This window comes from Eublepharis macularius, chromosome 4 (genome assembly GCF_028583425.1).
Source record: "Eublepharis macularius isolate TG4126 chromosome 4, MPM_Emac_v1.0, whole genome shotgun sequence".
Taxonomy (NCBI): Eukaryota; Metazoa; Chordata; class Lepidosauria; order Squamata; family Eublepharidae; genus Eublepharis; species Eublepharis macularius.
In genome coordinates, this window is record NC_072793.1 from 67,527,388 (window position 1) to 67,549,534 (window position 22,147).

Sequence of the window (22,147 nt, forward strand, 5' to 3'; positions counted from 1 at the left end):
TTCGGGACCCATATTAAATCATTTCAGCCCTCTTTTCGGGGAAGAGGTGGACAGGATTCTGGAGGTGGTATGGCCTACCACGTGCCCCTTGGACCCGTGCCCTTCATGGCTGGTGAAAGCCAGTGTTGACGGGCTTCAGGATTCCTTGGAGGCAATCATAAACCTGTCCTTGAGCTCTGGGGTTTTTCCCAAGGCGCTGAAAGAAGCTGTGGTACGGCCTCTTCTGAAGAAATCATCATTAGATCCTGCTGACCTGCTCAATTACCGACCGGTTTCCAACCTTCCATTTTTGGGGAAGGTGATTGAGCAGGCGGCAGAGAAGCAACTGCAGAATTTTCTGAAGGAGACCTCAGCCCTAGACCCCTTCCAGTCTGGTTTCCGCCCGGGACATGGGGTCGAGACATTGCTGGTCGCCCTCACAGACGATCTCCGCAGACATCCAGATCAGGGCGGATCAGCACTGCTGATTTTGCTGGATCTGTCAGCAGCGTTTGATACGGTCGATCATGAGCTTTTGACCCACCACCTTGCTGATGTGGGGATTCAGGGGACAGCACTGCAGTGGCTGGTCTCCTTTCTCCATGATCGGGGACAGAGGGTGGCGCTTGGGGAGAGAGTGTCATCTCGTAGGCCACTGGTATGTGGTGTGTCACAGGGAGCGATACTCTCTCCATTATTATTTAATATCTATATGCGCCCCCTTGCCCGGCTGGTGCGGAGTTTCGGGCTTGGGTGTCACCAATACGCGGATGACACCCAGCTTTATCTGTTGTTGGATGGGCGGCCTGGATTGGCCCCTGATGCCCTGGAGCGTGCTTTTGAGGCTGTGGCTGGTTGGTTGAGACAAAGTCGGCTGAAATTGAATCCCACGAAGACAGAGGTCCTGTATGTGGGTCATGGGGAGATGGCTTTGGGACCCCGGCTTCCTACACTTGATGGGGCAGCACTTACACTGGCCCCGAGAGTTAGGAGCCTGGGGGTGATTCTGGATTCCTCCCTGAAGATGGAGGACCAGATCACTGCAGTTGCCAGGTCTTCCTTTTATTATCTTCAGCAGGCCAGGCAGCTTGCCCCTTATTTGTCTCCCCGTGACTTGACTACAGTGGTCCAAGCAATGGTCACCTCCAGGTTGGATTACTGTAACGCGCTCTAGGTCACCTCTAGGTTGGATTACTGTAACGCGCTCTACGCTGGGCTTCCCATGGGCCTGATCTGGCGGTTACAGCTGGTACAGAATGCAGCAGCACGGGTCATTGCTGGAGCACCAGTGTGGGAGCATATTACACCGGTGCTATGCCAGCTGCATTGGCTGCCAGTGGAGTACCGAATCAGGTTCAAGATTTTGGTGTTAACCTACAAAGCCCTACGCGGACTGGGACCGACGTATCTGAGGGACTGTCTCTCACCATATGAGCCCCGGAGAACTCTCTGCTCTGGTGGAAAACATCTTTTAAGTGTCCCTGGCCCTAGGGAGGCCCGCCTGGCATCGACCAGGGCCAGGGCCTTTTCGGTCCTGGCCCCGACCTGGTGGAGTGCTCTGTCTTGTGAGACAAGGCCCGGCAAGATTTGCTTGCATTTCGCCGGGCCTGTAAGACAGAGCTATTCCGCCAGGCATATGGCTGACGCCGGGCAGTGCCCGCCCCCCCATGAAGGGGGGGTTAAGCCATCACCCCTGTGCGAACACAGAGGCCTGTATGAACCACTATGCAGCATGAATTGTAATATTTAATGATTTTAAATGTTTTAAAATGTATTATTTAATGTTTTTAAATGTTTTTAATGGTGTTTGTATTTGTTATCCGCCCTGAGCCTGCGAAAGCGGGGAGGGTGGAATATAAATATAATAATAAATTAAATTAAATAAGTCTTTGCAGCCGAGCACAAATCAGCTCATTGCCCAAGCGGGAAGGGGCAGTTAACTTCAATCCCACCAAAACAAGGAAATGGTCTGATCATGGCACCAGTTCACAGTCAGAATCCTTTCTCTGAGACACCCAAAGACTGACTTAACCAGAATCTGACTGCTTAATTTTCTCCAGACTCCAGATAAACCCCTGAACAAAAGATCAAATCTAGCTGACATGTAGTCAGCTTCATGTGTGGGAACCAACACAACCTGGGAGAGACCCAATGTCACTATGGCAGCCATAAAGTCTGAGGTTGCCCCTGACAAGACAGCCTCTGCAAGGATGTTGAAGTCTCCCAGGACCACTGACCCGGGGAATTACAGCACCCAATCAGTGACAGCATCTGGCAGCCTCAGCAGGTTTCAGCTAACAAGCTGGGCAGTTAGTACACCAGCAAAACACCCATTCTCTCCCCAGCTTCCCACACCAGGCCTACACATTCAGTGCCAGAAATCTTTGCTGCAGGGACCTATTGGCATGGGAAAATATTTTGGACAAATATTGCTCCCCTCCCCCCTGACCTTCTGTTTGAGGTTGATGAAGAACCAAGTAACCCGGTGGTATTAATCTCCTGAGAGGAACCACGTCCTCCTCACTCAGCCAGGTCTTGGTGACACAAACCAGGTTACAATTGTCTTTCCTAATAAGCTCTCGAAGGGCATCAGTTTTGTTCTTCACTTACCTAGTATTACATAACATCAAACTGGAAAAGAAGGGAAAACACTGGGCCTGACCACCATCATTCCGAGGGATGGAACCAAGGTTAGAAGGGAGCCGAGCATATCTTGACCCACTTCTTTGAATTCCATACCTCCTCCCACTGCCATACCTCCCTATCCCCTCCCCCGAATTCCTATGATACTTTGATCCCAGAGGCACACCCTAACCAGTAGGACAGCTAGAACTAAAATCTGGCTAAGCAACAAAGTGTGGCATACAGTAAGTTAATACCATGCAAAGCAGCTGATCTCTTTCAGTACAGGCAGGAGTTCTCTCTCTCTCTCTCTGGCCACATAGGTCTCTGGAGGCAGGCACTCAATGATCTAATTCAGCATAGGGCTGGTTCATGTAGAGAATTTCCAGGTTGCAACCCAACAGTCTACATGACCTTGTAACCTAATCCAGCCCCTAGTGAAACAAATGGAAAACTTTGTGGCATTGAAAAGGTTCTGTCTGATCTTTTAAATTGTTTAAATGAGTTCTGGACACATGTAAGAAGGTTGCTTAAAAGGGGTGAATTAACATCTTGTTATTATGGCCTTAGAGTAATCAAAATATCATTCCTGCACGGCCTGAGGAAAAGGATGATGAATGCTTCTTTCTGTAATCTGCAGTTCAATTTTTTCTAGTTATGCAAATCTTGACTGTAAAGCTTCACTTATACCATGACTAATGCATGTGTCATGAAGAATCTTTACACAGGGCCAAACCAGACATTACAGGCCGGTTTCATCTGACTTTGCCAGTAGCTTTTCTTGCTGTTTACCAAAAGCAACTTCAACTGATAGCAATTCAGAACCAAGGAATAGCAAGGAAATGGCTTAATCCGTCTCCCAGTTATCTGCTCTCTCTCCCCACTTTATCTCCTCAGTGTCTTTTTCAGTGTCTTTTGTACTGGAGATGGGAAAAGATTAGTCAACGTTTACTCTAATTAGACTTCAAGACATCTTGTTACCGAGTAGGATGCATCATGATATGACACCCACATCATATCTTAGATAGGCTAGAATTGCCTCTGGGTAGGGTTCCAACTTCTCCAAGTTGAGAATTTCTTGGAGATTTTGGAGTGGGGTCTAGGGAAGAGAGGGACCTCAGCAGGGTATAACGTAGGACTGTCAGGTCCCCTACTGTGGGTGGGGGATCCCCTACTCCCAGAGTCTGTCCCACACCACCACTTACCTGGCCAGTGGCGGGGAAAGGCCCAGGGAACAGGCCCAGGAGGCAAAAAACATCCTGGGCCAGCATGCAGCCAGAAAGGTAAGGGGACCTGGCAACCCTAGTGCAGAACCCTAGAGTTCACCCTTCAAAGCAGCCTTTTTTTCCAGGGCAACTGATCTCTGTAGGCTGGAAATAAGTTCTGCCTCCAGAAGACTACCCTCTTTTGTGTTTCTAATGGCACCCGAGCTGCAGATAAGAGAAAGAAGCAGCCATGAACTGGCGAGAAACAGCTAAGAAATATAAGCAAGGATTTGGCGAAAAGCTCTCTTTCCCAAACATACACCTTTAAATTCAAACTTGCTTCAGGTGAAAATTTGGAAGAACACTGCTAGGCCAATCTGAGGTGGGGGGGCAAGGACACTCATTTGACTTAGGCCTCAAGCTGCAAGCAGCATTCATAATTTAAACATTTGGTAATTTTTTGGCATTTGATATTTCACAGCTTGATGTTATGTGCATATGTAGTTTTTTTGTTTTTTATTATAGCTAAAGTCTAGGGAACCAATGGGAGTGCTGGCGGTAGGAAAATGGTAGAAGGACAAGTGACATTGGCTATGTTACTTCAGGGTAACCTAAAAGTGATATAGGATAACTATAGAAATCACTGGAAACTCTATGGTTTTACCAAGTAACTGGCATTGCTGGGTTTTAAAATTTTTATTTTACTCCAGTGGTGGGTAAATGAGGCTGCTGGAGGGAGACCTCCAGCCACAGCAGCCCTCTTAGAGGCCTCAAAAGTTGGAAGTGGTCCAGGTCTTTTGGGACTTCTGAGAGGGCCTGCTAGGGTTGCCAGGTCCCCTTAACCTCCTGGTGGGAGAGGGGGACATGGCAATTACCTAGAAGACCCTCTCTCTTGCACTTTGCAGGTCCACTCCTGGCACTGACTCGCTGACATCACTTCTGGAAGTGACATCATCATGCAGGAAATCAGCCTATTTGAGGACCAAATTGGCCCCAAGAAAAACGCAGGAGCATTCCCATGGCCAGCACAATAACATCACTCCTGGAAGTGATGCTGTCACGCCCTACTGGGAGTGCACCTGCTGTGTGCTTGCCCAAGAGGTATTTTGCCTCTTGGGCCCATACCTCACACCTTTTCACCCTGCTGACCTGGTGAGTGGTAGCGGGGGTAGTGCAGGCTGGGAGTGGGGGATCCCCTACCTTCACCAGGAGACTGGCAGCCCTAGGGCCTGTGCCGCTGCCATTCAACTTTTTAAAAATTATTGGAGCATAACAATATATATTTTAGTGCTTTATGCAACATTTGTATTCCTCCATCAAAACTTGCTCAGTTCCCACTGTCTTCAAAATAAATCTGTTTGGTAAAAGCCTTGGTTTGTGAATCATGGTTTGTGAGTCTTACTGTTTAAAAGTCTGAGTAAAAGTCTTGGTTTGTGAGTCTTATTGTTTAACTGGACTTCATAGAAGAAAGACAGGGAGAGAAATAATTACCATGAATTAAATTTAGCTGGCAAGCCAGAATGATTGTGCATGTTTGATTTCTCACTCTGATGTCTTGAATGGGATATTCACACTTGATAAGAAAGCAATCTTAAGTATGTACACTCATAATCATACTCAGGTCTAGTAAATAGTACTTACTCCCAGGAAATAGTTCTTAAGATTGCCCTGTAAATTTTTAATCTTTCAACAGACCAAGTTAAAGTTGTCAACCTTCAGGCAGGGCTTGGAAGTCTCCCAGAATTTCAACTGATCTCCAGACTGTGTGTGTGTGTGTGATACCCTCAGCTGACTTACGGCGACCTTTGGCAGGGTTTTCATGGCAAGAGACTATCAGAGGTGGTTCACCATTGTCTGCCTCTGCAACCCTCATCTTCTTTGGAGGTCTCCCATCCAATTACTAACCAAGGCCGACCCTGCTTAGCTTCTGAGATTTGATGAGATCAGGCTCACCTGGGCTATCCAGGTTAGGGTGATCTCCAGACTATAGGAATAAATTGTCATGGAGAAAATGGCTGCTTTAGAGGGTATGACATTATGCCCCACTGAGGTTCCTTCCCTCCTCAAACCCTGCCCTCCCCGGGCTTCACCCTCAAATATCTAGGAATTTCACAATCCCAAAGTCTGCAGTCCTAGATAATGTACATATACTGAAGTCAAAGTCAACATGTCATAAAAAGTCAACTGGCATCAGCCACATCACATTCATTCATACCTTTTGAGAAGACCTTAAGCATAATAATATATTTTCATTTTATTTTGTCTCAACACCCTTAGGAATGCAGAAATGATTTTATGATATGGGGGAGTGGATAGTGGCACGACTTCTTCAAATTGCAAACTAATATCCTTATTTGACCAAAGCCCACTAAAGTGTGTTTTAATAACTCTAATAAATGGAGTTGAATATTAAAGTTATAAAACTTAAAAGAAGCAATGAAATCATTCTGTAAGCACAGAGGAAACCTGCAGGAAGATCATCAATTTTAAAATGCAAAAAATAAAAATCTTATTGTAAAAATACTCCACATAAGAACTGTTATGTCACTGATTTCTAAAATACTCAGAGCCACAGGCTAGGCAATACAGGCTGGGCTCCATTTTCATGGAGCAAAGCATAAATCACTAGTTCATCTGAAGTATCTGAAGCTAGATAATGCAGCAAAAGTTCTCTCCCTTTCCCGTTTGATAACAATATCCAAAGCAGATAGTCTTCAAAATAAAATTATAGCAGGCAGAGCTTCCTTGTGCTGTGCTACTGAAGATAGTTCCTGTGTCAATGTCTGACAAATTATTTTATTTCATATCTAGCGTGTTTACTAAATTTTCTGCTATTTGTTAGTGTTAATCACATTTCCTCTAGCATTGCCAATGTACAAAACTCATTGAGCAATTGATCCATTTTTCATTTATTTATTTATTTATTTGTTCAATTTATATACCACCCATCCCCAGGGGCTCTGGGCGGTGAACAGTTAAAATCGATAAAAACAAAAACTAAAATCAATATACAAATAATAAAACAAATTAACAAGGTGCAGTTGTGGGGAGAACCTTCCCCACCCCAAAGGTGGGAGGCCGACATGGCACCGCCCCCTTCAATCACCAAACGCCTGGCGGAACAGCTCTGTCTTACAGGCCCGGCGGAACGATAATATGTCCCGCTGGGCCCGGGTTTCCATTGACAGAGCGTTCCACCAGGCTGGGGCCAGGACTGAAAAGGCCCTGGCCCTGGTTGAAGCGATGCTTCGAGTAGATTTTATTTTTGCACACTCAAAATTGTTTCTTTTCTTTTTTTCTTTTGAGACACTGGGACGTAATTCTTACAAGACATGTTCCATGACAAATACATAGTATTTGATCCAATGACTCTTAAGTGAAATGATTTTCTCCAGTAGAAGTCTTCCTTGAGAATAATGTAAGCTGCTTTGAGTCCCCATTAGGAGATATAAATAAACAAATGGAAAGAGACACCAGGACCAGTTCGTGGGTTTTGACAAATAGTCATCATGTTGTTCCCCCCACCACCCACTACCCCAAGAAAAGGAACATTTAATTAACTTGTCTTGTGAACATCATCCAATAACAACTAAAAGGTCCCCGTTAAAAAGCTTGTGGTGGCCAGGGGGGCAAATTAAGCAAATTAAGGTGGTAATTAGGAATCATATATACCAGTCAAGCCATGCTACAGAAACTCTTCTGTGCCACTTTAACACTATCTCTTCTCCCTTTCAGAGAATTGATGTAATTGGACCATTTGGTTATCAGCCAAAGATTTACCATAATAATGGTGAAATAATTTTAAAAATGCCTATAATTAATTTGCTGTAAAGCTTACCACAGAAACAGTGATTCAATTAAAGTACTCACTTTTGCCAGGGAAGAATTTCCTAAAGATTAAGCGATCTTGATCCTTGCTGAAATGCAACAATACATCTACATTGATAGTTTTAAACAGCAAACTATTTCTTGTTTCATGAAAGAAATATTGGCCTGGTTGACAAAATGAGCAGATTGATAAAAGAAAGAATACATCTTCCTAGTAGGCAAGTGATATAACTGGAAAACAAACACCTTGTTTATGGCACTACACTCCGGGACAGATCAATATTCTCCTTGTTAACTTCAACTCAAACCTCAAAAGGAAAGTAGGGCGGGAGGTGGCAGACATGGCACCTACCTGTTTTGTTGTATTTAGAGCACTACCAGACCTGGGAAGTGATGTCATCATGTGGGATGCAGCTGCAGCCACCCTGGCAACACTCCCACACTCCATGGGGGGCTAAATTGGGCAGATTCAGCTTGAATTGGGCTGCTGCAGAGCACAGGAGCGGTCCTGCGCTTCGCACTGGCCTGATCCAGGCCGATTCGGGCAGATTTGGCCCAATTCCAGAGTGCTCCCCTGCTCTGCAGCGGCCCGATTTAGGCCCAATCCAGGCCTGATTCAGGCCTTGATTGGGCCAGATCAGGGCCATGGGAGAGTGCTGCGCCACCTGGGAGCACACCACCTGGAGGCCTGTGCCTCCCCCATCAGCCAGGTGAGGGTGGAGTGAGGGAGCGGGGGAATCCCACCAGCAGGGGACTGGCAACCCTAGCTCTACCCCAGCTTGCCATAGCTACTCAGGCTACGCATAGCTACTCGAAAGACACTCCCCTAGGAGTAAACACTATTGAATAACATGAGATTTATCTCTGAGTAGACCGTTCATTGACACTCACTTTCTATATGTCCGTAGTTGTCTGTCTCTGTGTTATTGTGATTGAGGAAAAACTCAGTGGATCTATGGTTTAGACTAGGAGGGGAACTAATGGTTGATGCTGTTTTTAGTTAAATACAAAAACAACTGCCGCACAGCCTTGTTTCCCCACCCCTTGAAAAGAACAGCATGCATTTGTGCATGTACGGCCAATGTGCATGCAATGGACTGAACAAAAAAACCCAAACAGATCAGTTCTGAGCCAGCACCAGCCCAGCTGGAACAAACTAGTAATGGAATGGAATTATTCCACAATTTCCAGGAACCAAAACTGAAATGGAAACTTTCTTGGCACACACCCATAGGCACCTCCTCCAAATCTCCTGGAATTTCCAAACTCATTGTTTACAACTAATCCCATTTGGACATAGAAAATGATACCACAGAAGTGGGAAGAGCAGGATTGAAGTGGCAGAATCTACATTCAACCCTGTAAGTGTTCAGTGGAAGGTGTGAACATAGTTGGGATTTGCTAAAGGAAATGTATTTATAAAAATCTCACCTGAACAATGCCCATATGCAGGGGCGACGCAAGGGTCTGCCACGCTCGCGGCTGGCTGGCCGGGTGCCCCCGCGCGTGCACGAGCGCGCGCACGCATTGGCCTGCGTGATGACGTCACACGTGACGTCATCACGGGAGCGCGCGCGCTGCCGCCAGCCCAATTGCTGCGGCGGGCAGCCTCCGAGCTCTCCCGCTCAGTTGCCTGCGCCGCCACAGATGCCTGCCCGTGGTGGCTGCGCCTGGCCGGGGGCTTGTGCTGGCGGTGGCAGCGGCAGCGGCGCGAGGTGGGAGGGATAGGAGGCTGGTGCTTTGTGGCGTGCACTCCCGCCCACCGCGCCTCCTCTGGCGCTCCCTCCGGCACCCCGCGCCTGCAGCCACCGCCTACCTGACATTAATAGGCGCGCCAGCCCTGCCCATATGTAAATATTCTAATTATTTCAAATTTCAGTTGAATTATTTCTGATGTTTGGGGGAGATTGGAAACTTCCTGTTATTCTGGAACCTTGCTGTTTGGTTTCAATTTCCTGGGCAGTGGGAAGCATGAGGGACAGTAAGGAGAAGGGCTGTTGTTCTTGAAAGGAATAATATATCAATTTTATATTGCATAAGGCTGTCCCCATCAGACTGTCTAAAACATTTGTGGGTTATATTGGACCGTGCCTTGCTGCTTAAAGAGCAGGTTGGAGTAGGTGGAGTGGAGTGCACTGTGGAAAAGCCTTCCGTCTGAGTTTCATATGACATCTTTATAGTAGCCTTTCATAAATACTGCAATGAGCTCTTTTTTCAAAACCCTTTCTCTCCAAAGTTGACTGTGTGGCCCTGAACACTGAATTTGCTTGGCTAAGCTATGCAGTTAGGCTATGCTGAACATTGGTTCTTGGAATTACTATGCAGCTGTTATTCACTGGTAAGTTTTGGTAGTATTTCATCTTTTGTTTTATATTTTAAAATGCTTTGAACAGTGTGAAAATGGATAGATAATTTTTTAAAAAAATGTTATTATAAAGTATGGTTAAGCCTGCTTATATATGGTTTGTTTCTTTATTTGTGTTTAGAAGTTCAACCCACTAGAGCTTCCCTTACTTTGGACATAAAGGACTAGGCTTCTTAGTAACTCAAAGGAAGAAAGTGGAGAAGAAACTTTGAAGACAATAATGAAGAAAAGAAAAAGTAGTAGCTATAGAAAAGGGCACAACAATAAACTAACTTTCCCCGTGTGTTTCATCTGCCTACTGCCTGAAGTAATAATCTAACAAGAAATTAATTCTTGTTCTCTGCTTAATTGATACAATTCTATCTATCTTGTAATCTGAAAGTGATGGTATTTTGTCTTGCTCCAGTTGCTGAGCATTAACAGTTGCTTTCATGCTAATTAAATTAAAATACTGTTTGGAAATTAATCTGTTAGACACAGGAAACGGAATCTTGTGCTCACTTCAAAGAGGAAGAAACAATGTATGCTTTGAATTTTGAAGCAACTTTCCCATGTCATTTGACTTATCCAAGGCTAGAAACTCACTGGAACTAGATAAATCTATATTCACAAAACAGATATTGCATGGTGAAACCCTGTGAATGATTCATGGGCTAGAATGAGGAATTTAAAAAAAAACATGAACACCTAAAGGCCAAATTATATGTAATGCTGGGAATTCAATGAATGAATTCTTAAACATCAGTGTCAGACCCCAATTCAAACTGCAGCCAAGGACAGGGGGTTTAAGCCTCTGTCCCCACACTTTTCCCTACTGGTCTGCTGAGTTGCTATTCACTCAACCTTGGGAACAACTACAGGTCCTGATTAGGTCCATCCCCTCCTCTTGCCATAATAACCCCTCCTTTAAAGATCATACATGCATCTGGCTCACATGTGTGATTCATCATTCTCCCCCTTCTAAAACTTTTTAAATGGTCCTTGCACTATTATGATATCTATGTATACAAAGGGAATCATTCTGCAGTGCTAGTTACATTGGATCACTCAGCATCTGGACTATCAGTCTAGGAACAACATTGAGAACAGAATGCCATTTCTGATTTTATTTTAAATATGGAATCGCGTGATTGTGCTACTCTGCTGTTCGCATATTTATTAAACACTTTTGAATTTAAAACTTTGAGTGGGAAATCAATGGTAGAGAACAGAGTATTATGCATGCACAGTTTCTACAGAAGCTGAAAGACAGGACAATAGTATAGCGCAATCCCGCACGCACTAAAAAAAACACAGGAAACTTGGACAGGAATTGCCAATGTCATTTGTGACAAGGCACAGATAAAGAATGCTTTTTTCTGGTTTGGGACCTTATTTTTTGCAACAAACACCACAAAACACACATGAGGATGATGCATGTGACAGGTGAATTTTTGAAGCAGATCGGGAAGACATGGCTTTGGAACAGGGACCCCCCCCCCCAAAAAAAATGGAGCGTGTGGAAGCAGCCTGTGTGACCAACCAGAGTAATGGTAAACATGCAGCGGGTACTAAAAACAGGAGGGGGTTGTTCCCTTCTCTATAATGTTGAATAGAATTTATATTTTTTGTTCCACATTTGCATTCCCCAACTCGACATCTTTGGCTTCAAATGGGGTGGGGAAATATAGAATATAGCTACGGTGCCCACTTTCAGATTAGCCATGCATTTACCATAATATATATGCTCTCGTAATGTTTTCAAGATAGCAACACATTCATTCAATTAGCTTTAAAGGTTTCTCTTAAAAATTACTGTCACAAAGCAAGAAAATTTATATTGAACAAATAATGTTTACATTGTTTTACAGGAAAGTCTGCCTATGAAATGAACTAAAATAGATTCTCCATGGAAGCTGATGCAATTTCTATTAGTAGTAATTAACGTTCACATATTCTTTATAGAATGGTAATGGTGGTATTGTCACTCAACCTCCTTGGAGTTTTGTTGTGTATCATTTTAAATGATTGTCAATATATTTCACTCTAACTCACAATGTCTTTAATCAATAAAATAAATGAAGGGATATTCCGGATGTGTTACTACTTTAATGGAAAAATTTGATTCTTTTGAGCTTGAATAACATATGCTGTGTTACTCCGCTCAGTTTTCCTTTGTTTAAATGACAATACTTTCTAATTACACACACTATAAGCAAAACACATGTTGATGCAAATCCAAACGATGTGTGTTGGACTTAAACTCCCCGCAAGTAACACTGGAATTTGATCTTTGCTTGGAAATCTTTACGCTGCTCTGGAAAAATTTAGTTAAACTATTTGAATGTCTGTATATAAATAAATAAGGTTACACAAGGGAAGTATAACCCAGTGGCTCCCAAGGTTCTGTTCATCAAAAGAGTTCTGCCTTTGTCCAGAGTCTAGATACTAATCTTGATTCTTGAAACACAGCTAGCATACTTGCTCCCCACTCCCAGAAAACTTGGTGAAATTCTTTGTTGTACTGCAATTCAAATTCTGGTAAATGAATTAAATATTTATTTATTTATATTCAATTTATATTCTGCCCTCCCCACATCAGCAGGCTCAGGGCGGATTACAACAAAGTTTAAAATTGCATTTCACAATTCATACCATTTAAAAACATAAAACACCTTAAGTACCATAGATTTATATATGCTCTGGATATATATATATCCAGAGCATTTTGGCAGGGAAATATGTGAGAGATGGAAGGTGTCACTGGAAGGGAGGGCATATGCTATACTTCCCTGGCTAGGGAGCACTGCCTTGCATCAACCATATACCGGGCAGCTCCGTCTTACATGCCCGGCAAAAAGCTAACAAATCTCGCTGGGCCCTGGTCTCATTGGACAGAGCGTTCCACCAGGCTGAGGCCAGGACTGAAAAAGCCCTGGCCCTGGTCGATGCCAGGCAGGCCTCCCTAGGACCTGGGATCTTTAATAGATGTTTATTGCTCAAGCGAAGAGTCCTCTGGGGTTCATATGGGGAGAGGTAAATATAACTATTTACTTCCTAGAGACCCCAAAGAGTGGATCCAGAGCTTGAAGCAAGATCTTCATGGTCAAAATTGGGCTTAATCTATTAAATTATCTATGGATGTGCAAAATCTGCCCCAAGATTTGTAGGCAGTCACAACAATCCAGTAATCTATCCAGCACTGACAATTTTTGCCATGCTGTCTCTCCCCAGTAGCCCCTTTCAATCCTGGGAAAATTGATTTCTGGGATTACAGACCCCACATGGACTTATTAGTGAGGAGGAGGAAGGGGGTGAAATTGCCCCTTCTTCCATTTCCATCGGTGGAGCTGTGATGACAGAAGAGAAAGGAGGGGTTGTCATTGTAGCTCCTGACCCAGGTGGCTATTTGATCAAATGAATCTTACAACTCTAGGAATGAATTTTCCAATGTTCAGAAGGGAGTAATGGATGGAAGGAGATGGCAGCAATTAAAAATACCATGAGCCTGTCTTTCTTCTACAACTGGCTGGATTATCTCACCAATAGGCATATTATCAGATCCTCCGCTTAGGACAGCCAGGGTATTCCATGCTTTTACACAACCCATTCATTTTTAGGAATGATTGAGACACCAACCTACTTTTCATAAACTTTTGCTGCTAACTAGACCATTCCATGTGGTTTCTCAAACAAAAACTTCTGAAGCTGCTCTCCATGAAGTTTTGGGAACCTAAAAGGTGTGATGAGATGGAAAAGAACACTGGTGTAAACTACTTTAGGTCCTAATTGGTGAGAATAGTAAGATAAAAATAAGTAATTTAACAAGTCAGAAGAGGTGGGTGGAGACTTTGGTTATATTTGTAAGCCCAAATGGCTTGGATTGGAATTGGACTAGTCCTATTGAAATCAACCTGTCTAAGCACTAGTCTATATATCATTGTCACCTTTGAGTGAAATAATGGCAATGGTATGGATGCTCTCTATGTGAAGAAGGATGATTGAGATATCTAGATGTACCATCTGGTGTTCCTGCCATGTGGAGCAAGAACTGCTATGTAGAGGCTTTTCAAGTGGCCATCCATGACCAATCCTGAATCAAATGAAATTATATTTTAAGTGATTTATGGCAGTCATTTTAGTTACCTAATCTAGGACTACGTGATTCAAGGACACTTTTTAAGGCATGCAGTTTTACGTACAGCAACTCAGACAACTTGTTTATTTTATCTTGAAACTTATAATCAGATATTTTAAATAAGAAATATATATATATTTGCTGTGAATGTCCTAGCTATTGATTATATTGTAGTCACTTGCAGTATGTAATCCACCTTGGATCTCAGTGAGAAAGGCAAACTATAATTAAACAACAACAACTGCCTCAAATATGAATCATAAACATTATATCTCATGAAAGTGACTTACCTTTGTTGACCACTCAGTGATCTTTGATGGGACCTAGGAAAGAGAGATTTGAAATACCGTTCTTCTTCCTTTTGTCTTCCTCCTTTATTTCTTTTTAGAGCATTCAGAGATCACTTTTACTGAATTTAGCTAGGCTGTGTATGAACTTAGCTTGTTGCTAGGCTTATGCATGTGCCTCCCTCTTCTCTATTTCCCTTCTCCTGTCTTAAGCAGAAAATCCCGTTTAGAAACTCTCTTACTAACTATCACATATGAATACAGGCATGTGGGTTAACTGGAGTTAGTAATACAACCTCTCCCCTCCAAGTTAGGATTCTAAGTCTGGTTCAAACTCTGGTTTAGAATCCTGGTTAAGTGGGTGGGGGTCTAACTGTGGTTAATCTACATGCCTGCATATGTATGTCATGGGTAACCAGAGTTAATTTCTTGCTAGGATTCTATGTGCAAGAAGGGAGGAAGGGAGGGACAAGCTTCATGTGCAACCTGGAGAATTTAGATTTATAAGAGAAGCTTAAGGTTTGTATGTATGTTGACTTAATGTCAGATAAAAGTTACATATGAATGCAGCTTCAGTGTTACATTGTAAAATGCTTCTTGTATTATTCCTTCTGTTCCTACTCCAAAACATTTCTGTACAGAAAAGTAAACTGTTGTGGCACTACCACAGTTCACTGTAGTGCCACAACAAACTTGAATACGAGAAGCTGAAGTATCAGGGCATCGTGAACAATTTTTAGGAAGATTTAAAAAAAAAAACTCCAGCCAAACCATATGCCAATTTCAATTTATAAGAAAAGCAAACACTGGCATCACATCAGCACTTACAAGCTTGGTTCAGGGTTCCTCTTTCTTTCTTGTAGAAAGAATTACCCAAATGATCCAAGACGAATGGGAAGACATTACATATCTAAATTTGTTTTTCTTTGGCGTTAGCTCCATTGGCTTTCATTCAAAGCAATTAATCACTTGCTGGGTTTCCTCCTTCCCCCACCCTAGCCCCAATGCTCTAACTTGGAAAGTCATTGAGGTTTGTCCTATTTGTTTTTCTCCTTACTCAGTTCTTTTTAAAAAACACTATTCTTTGTCTGGTTCTGCAATGTAAACTTACCCTGGCATAAAATTACACCATCAGGAAATTCAATTCCCATGGATTGAAATGTAGGATTTAGCAGGAGCAATGAGGAAACTTAACATGACTGTATCATATAACTTGTTGGGAATGCTGTGCATTCCAAAGAAAGAGGTGGCCTTTTTATTACATTCTGAGCTACTAATACCTTGGCTGCCAGAGTCCTGCAAGGTTAGCTAGACCAGATATACCGTTTGATGATCTCAGATTAAGCTAGATCCCTCCTCCATAATGTAGTAAATAATAGGTGCCCAGTTCAACCATTCACTTGGCTACTGACCCCTCTTGGAGAGAGCATATACATTTGCATTATACTGAATCTGACAACTTGTGACTGGAGGCAGTCTTGGAGTGGATGCAGGCTATTTTTATTTTTATTTGTTTGTTTGTTTATGTCATTTATAGTCTGCCTTTCTCACCGAGACTCAAGGCAGATTACACAGTGTGAGAGTAGTTCAGTCAATTTCAAGGACATTTCCATAAACAATGCCATAGGGTAAATAAACCCAAGTTTACAAAGACATAGCATTTGTAAGAATCCAATACAGATTTGAATAAATGCTGAAACTGAATATAAGCAATTCTAGGGCTGATATTAGATAACATGAATCACAGGTAGCTCATAGAAGCACATATATAAAACAACAAGTGGTACGTAAAGCAACATAGTAGTGAAGTCTATGGTCCTTAACTCTTTAGCGAAGCATCTGAGACCCTCTCTCTACAATACAAAAGCCTTTTTGAATAATTTGCGGAAAGCTAGGAGAGTGGGGGCTCTCCTGATCTCCTCAGGCAGACTGTTCCACAAGGTAAGAACCATCACAGAGAAAGTCCATGTACGGGCTGCTGTTGATTTCACCCATTATCAGGGCCAGAGGTTGGGGCACCACTTGGCCCAGAACCTGGCCCAATATGGGCCAGTCTCTCCCCAGGCCAGTTCCACTCCCAGTCCCTCCCTCCTGGTGGCATCACATACCAGATCAGGACCTCCCTGGCCTTGACATGTTGCCCCTTGCCTTGCTTCAGTTTATGCTGGGCCATGTCCAAGCTCTACGCCTGCTCCTGAGCTACTTGGGGCCTCTGCTGCCCACAACTGAATGAGGTGCCAGCCAATGATGTTGCTGGCTGGCATGCTGCTTCCTGACACACAGAAATGCCGCCCTCTTGCTTTCCACAGCTGTTTCCTACTTTGGTTACCTCGCAGCTGCCCAACGAGCCACCCAGGATGGAAGGGATCACTGTCAGGTGAGTGATGCCCTACCTGCTAGTACACAGACTGCAATGTTCTGGATCAGTTGTAGTTTTTTCATTGTCTTAAAGGATAGCCCCATCTATAGTGTGTTACAATTGTCTAGCCTCAAGACTATTGTAGCATATTTATTTGTTTCTATCCTCCTCCCCTCTTATATACTTGGACTCAAAGTGGCTAACAAAGAAACAACAAGTTGCAAATGCATACATACAATATAACAATAAATCTGCAAGAAAAAAAGAGCACAGCCAGTCTGCCAAAACAATTTACCCTGCAACAAATGACCTTTGAAATAAGATCCGTTTATATGCCTTCCTGAATGCAGAAAGCATGGATCAGCACAGCTAGATCAGCAGACTCCAAGAGGAGCATCAACCTAAATACAATTGGCTGAAAGCACTGTTGGGCACTGTGCTTGCCTGTTTTCAGACTTGGAGCGATGGGTACAATAATATTCCTAAACTCCTAATTGAGTCAATCAAACATAAAATCTCTTCATCCCAAACAGGTAATGTAATTCCTACAGGACATGATATTTCACAACTGGTATTACTTCTGGATTCTCATTCAACAATACTTACAATGCAGCCCTAAACAGAATTACATCCTTTTAAGCCCATTGATTTCTAAGGATTTAGAATAGTATCCAACTTATTAGTATTGCACTGTAAATGATCGATGCAGAACTGAATATCTGGTAAAGAACTTGAATTCCATTTACCCAGTCACATTCCTAAATCAGAATCTCTTATACTTATAGTTTCCTTTAGCAAATTATGCTATGTGATTAAGGTTATAGTAAGATCAGTTTGAAAAAACAGAAAAGAGCATAACATTTGCAATGTATGCGGGACAAACAATCTCTTCTGTAATGCACACATGTAGGTGACTTCCAGTAGTACATAAATGCAAAATTGGCATCTTTTGGTCATCAAGAACTTTATGCAGTTCATATGGAGAGAAGGAAGAGGAGAAAAACAGGGTGTAGAGAGAGGACGTATCATTTGGCTCTGTTGTATTACCCACTTTTCCTCTGAATCAGATATACTTGTGATCTATTAAAAAAAATGGCAAAGAGGAAAACAGAATGCCTGCAAAATACATAGTCTGTCAAAATGCTCCAGCTCCTTTTTGATGCTATATATTTGTTTTACTGTTGCTAGAAACAATATATTTAACACTTTAAGCCTATAGGAAGTATTTAAGTTAAGATCAATTGAAAAAAGTTCTTAATTAAGTGAATGCTCATAAATGTTTAGTAACGCATTTTATGAGCCACTGAAGCCATACATTAATTTGTGTGGTCTGCTGATGTGTTAAAAACATGCTGTTACCCAGGAAACTGGGGTTATATGTGCAGGCCTCCCTTCACATGCACCTCCTCGACACTGTTTTAGGTATGTTGAGTCTATGCATACACAGGAGTGTTGCTGGAATGATATTTAAGAAGCAGGAGAGAAATAACTTCTAACAAGGTCAACATTATTGACTACAAAATGGGATAGTAATGTTGGGGGAGAGACAATGATAATTAAAATTGCAGTTTAAACCACAGCATCCATAAAACAATCCTAGTGGTAGTAATTATAGTATCCAGATGTTTCTCACCCACAGCTGTTTAAAAAATAGAACCCAGCCATGTATGAGTTCAAAAAGAAAAGGGAAAAATCATGAGTAAGGGGAGGACTGAATGGCAAGGAAAAAACAAGCTGACTAGGAGGGAAGGGAATGATAGAAAATGTTGGATTAGGAAAGTGGTTTGAATATATGGAGTGGACACATGCAGCTACCTTATACTGAGTCAAATCACTGGACTGTCAAGGTCAGTATTGTTTACTCTGACTGGCAGTTGCTCTCTAGGGTTTTCAGCAGAGGTCTTTCACATCTCCTACTACCTGATACTTGTAACTTGTAATGCAGAGTCGAGAGAAGGATGGTACACAGAAAACAGAAAGTGTGTGTGTGTGCTAAATCTTGTCACCTCTTCCTGAAGTATGACCATAGTATCTACTCATGGTGATGGAGGACAGTTCTGAGGTGAGAACTGAACCTAACCTGCCACTCCAAAAGTGTATCTATTTAACCCCTAAATTTGTGCTATTACTGGGTCTTGTGATAGTTGCAGGGGCTCAAAAATTCTCTCTTCAGGTATTTCTTTGGAGGCCTATGCTAACTGTGTCAACAGGAGATAGATGGCTGTATCTGACGGTTTTGCACTATTTTGCTGAAATGTTTACAAAAATCCCCCAAATACCTGATAATCTGATTTTAGGGCACTCTCCTGAAGTCACAAGATAAGCCCTTTGGCAGAGAGGTTACACAGTTTCCCACAGTAATGTTGCCTCTGCATAAGATGGCATTTTAGTGCACTTATTTACCAGGGTTAGGTTTTTACAATGCCTGGACTTCATAATAAGCACAATAAATAGAAAATGTGTTTTCTCTTTCTTCCAAATCCAGCTGTCTAAGTCATAGGCAAGGAAACCGAATGGCGTCTCCCGTAAACAGACACAAGAAAAAGAGAGAGAAGACCCTCACGGGAGGAATGAAGAATAAATACACTTTAAATCAATGAAGACAGCGTTTTGCTAATATTATTCAATACACATACGCACACAATTGGCCAGCACAGAATCAACAAAATGGCCAATCATCAAAAATCAGGGAAACTCCCAATATTTCGTTCTCACATCTGTTCGCACAAAAGTGCTTAATGTCCGTACAGAATTTGAAAAATAAAAGTAAAATCTCTTAGCGCGCTAAAGAAGATACAGCCGCCACGTTCTGGGATTGTCCGTATGAATTAATCAAGAATTTTACTGTGCAGGCCTCGCCCCTGAAGAAGATGGTTTGCGAAATCTGAGCTTTTAGCCAGCCCCGGATTGGGCGCACAGCCCGGATTCCTCAGTTACTGGATATTAACAGTCTGCTGATATTAAAGAAGAAGAACGCAGGACACCTTACTTTGGACTTTAAGAGATTTTATTTTTCAAATTCTGTATGGACATTAAGCACTTTTGTGCAAACAGATGTGAGAATGAAATATTGGGAGTTTCCCTGATTTTTGGTGATTGGCCATTTTGTTGATTCTGTGCTGGCCAATTGTGTGCGTATGTGTATTGAATAATATTAGCAAAGCTGTCTTTATTGATTTAAAGTGTATTTATTCTTCATTCCTCCTGTGAGGGTCTTCTCTCTCTTTTTCTTAAGTCTTAGGCAAGGCTGCAGGGTGGACAAGTGCTTACTTGAAAAAGTGATTCTATTCATTTAAGTCAGCACTGCCTTCAAGGAGAGCTGTTCCTCATCCCTGACAGTCTCTGCAGAAGCTCCAGGCTGTTCTTGTTGAATTCCCTCTGGAGCAGCAGCAGTGGTTTCTGACTGCTCTTCCTCTCCAATAGCTTCTGCAGGGGCTTCTGGCTCTAGAGAAGATGCTGCTGGCCCTTCCTGCTCATCTTCTGAGGAGGACTCTGAGGCAATAGGTAAGGTGGCCAGTCCAGGCTGGGGTTGACTCATGACACAGCGTGTATATTCTGCCCTCCTCCCTTTTATCCTCACAACAACCCTATGAAGTAGAAGGGGCAGAGAGAGAATGTCTTGCCCAAGGACTTTCAGAATGTCGTGACTGAATGAGAATTTGAACCTGAGTCCCCTCCAGTCCTAAATCCTAAATGAGTGTTGTTGTAACCACCACATCATACTGACTTTTCTAGTCCTTTGTTTTGTCTCTGTTTTCTGCTTCTAAGTAGTAGAGCATCACCAATAGAACTGGAGAGTGGCTGGAATCACAGCTGAGGATCATGGGGATGAACTTCCAACATTTTTTCTTTAAAATTGCTCATATTTTTCACAGACTGAGGACCAAGCTACACATGACGAATGACATTTGAATGGCAAGTGTATTTCTCCCTGTTCACTTGCCCTCCACTCAATCCACTTGCCGTTCAAGTGTCATTCATCATGTGTAGCTTGGCCCTAAATTGCCCACATGTAAGCAGTGTCTCCATTTTTATTGCCTCTCATGATTGACAGATTGCACATCTGTGATGTTGAAATAAAAGTATTTTATTTAGCTAAAGAAGAAGGCATCTGTTGCCACTCTCCTCACAGATGAACAGTATGAAATGATTACAGAACACAGCAAATGATTGTCCGGAGGATTCAGTGTGTAGTATAACCAGGCCTGCCAACATTTCAGCATTAATCATTCCCCTGACTCAGTTTCTTCCAAATGTTCATTATTCCTAGTTGTATCATTAGAAAAGACTTGCATTTACTGGGACTCTCTCTAAGACCTCCTTCTTCAGAAGAGCACAAGAAATGATATACCTGCATATGGACTGGTGCATTACAGACAGAAAAGATGAGTTAAAGTAGGTCAGTGCATAGCAGAATATCAGTATTCTGAGGGTATGTCTTTAAAGGACGAGACCTAGGCTCAGGGCATGACAACCTGCCAAGTTCATCCTTTGCCTCTTGTATAGATTCCATGTTCTTACATTACTGGGAATAGCCTGAAATGGAGCAACTGTGAAGGCTCATAACATTAGGATCTATCCCCACTACGCTTTCAATCATCAGAAAGCATTACTTTATATGCAGATGTGACATTTCAGCTTGCAGGCTCCAAAGAAAGGGAACAGTCTTGATACCAAAGGAGGCAAAATATTTCAAATCACTAATCAATATGTTGAACAGATCACTCTACATCCCAATAATATATTTATGCAAATAATTCTATGGTGTGATACCCAGATTATGCTTTTATAAGGGTAGTTTTCTCTGGCATTATCATTAATCATGCAGGAGAATCTTCAAGAGATGAAGTGTTCACATACTACACACTTTTGGCACATGATTAGGAACCTTAGAGAATTCCCCTTCTCTGCCATATAGCCTTGGGTTTCTCTGCATTATTACTAGATAGAAGTGTGATTTATGTTTTAAGAAAATTACTCAGAACTAGCATGAAATTACAGGAAGATAGAACATCCACAAAGTTTTCAGAGCAGGAGATATGAATTTATAACTTGCCTGTAAATGCCATTTAATATTTTCACTATGGGTGATGCCAAAGAAGCAGCTATGCAAACAGTAGCATCACACTGGATGTGGCCTTTCAGCAAACTAAGGATTCACGTTCTTCTATCAAGAATGTAATGCTCTAGAGGTTTCCAAACAGACTGATTCTTATTCCTGAAGATGCTGAACTAAAACACATACACTATATATAGGAGTTAAAGAACCTAAATGGTTCTCCAAACAGTTCTGCTAATCCATTTAATGCTGTATTCATTCATTTATTAAATTTATTTATGCATATTTGTTTGTTTGCAGCTTTTCCATAGATGCAGATCTCAAAC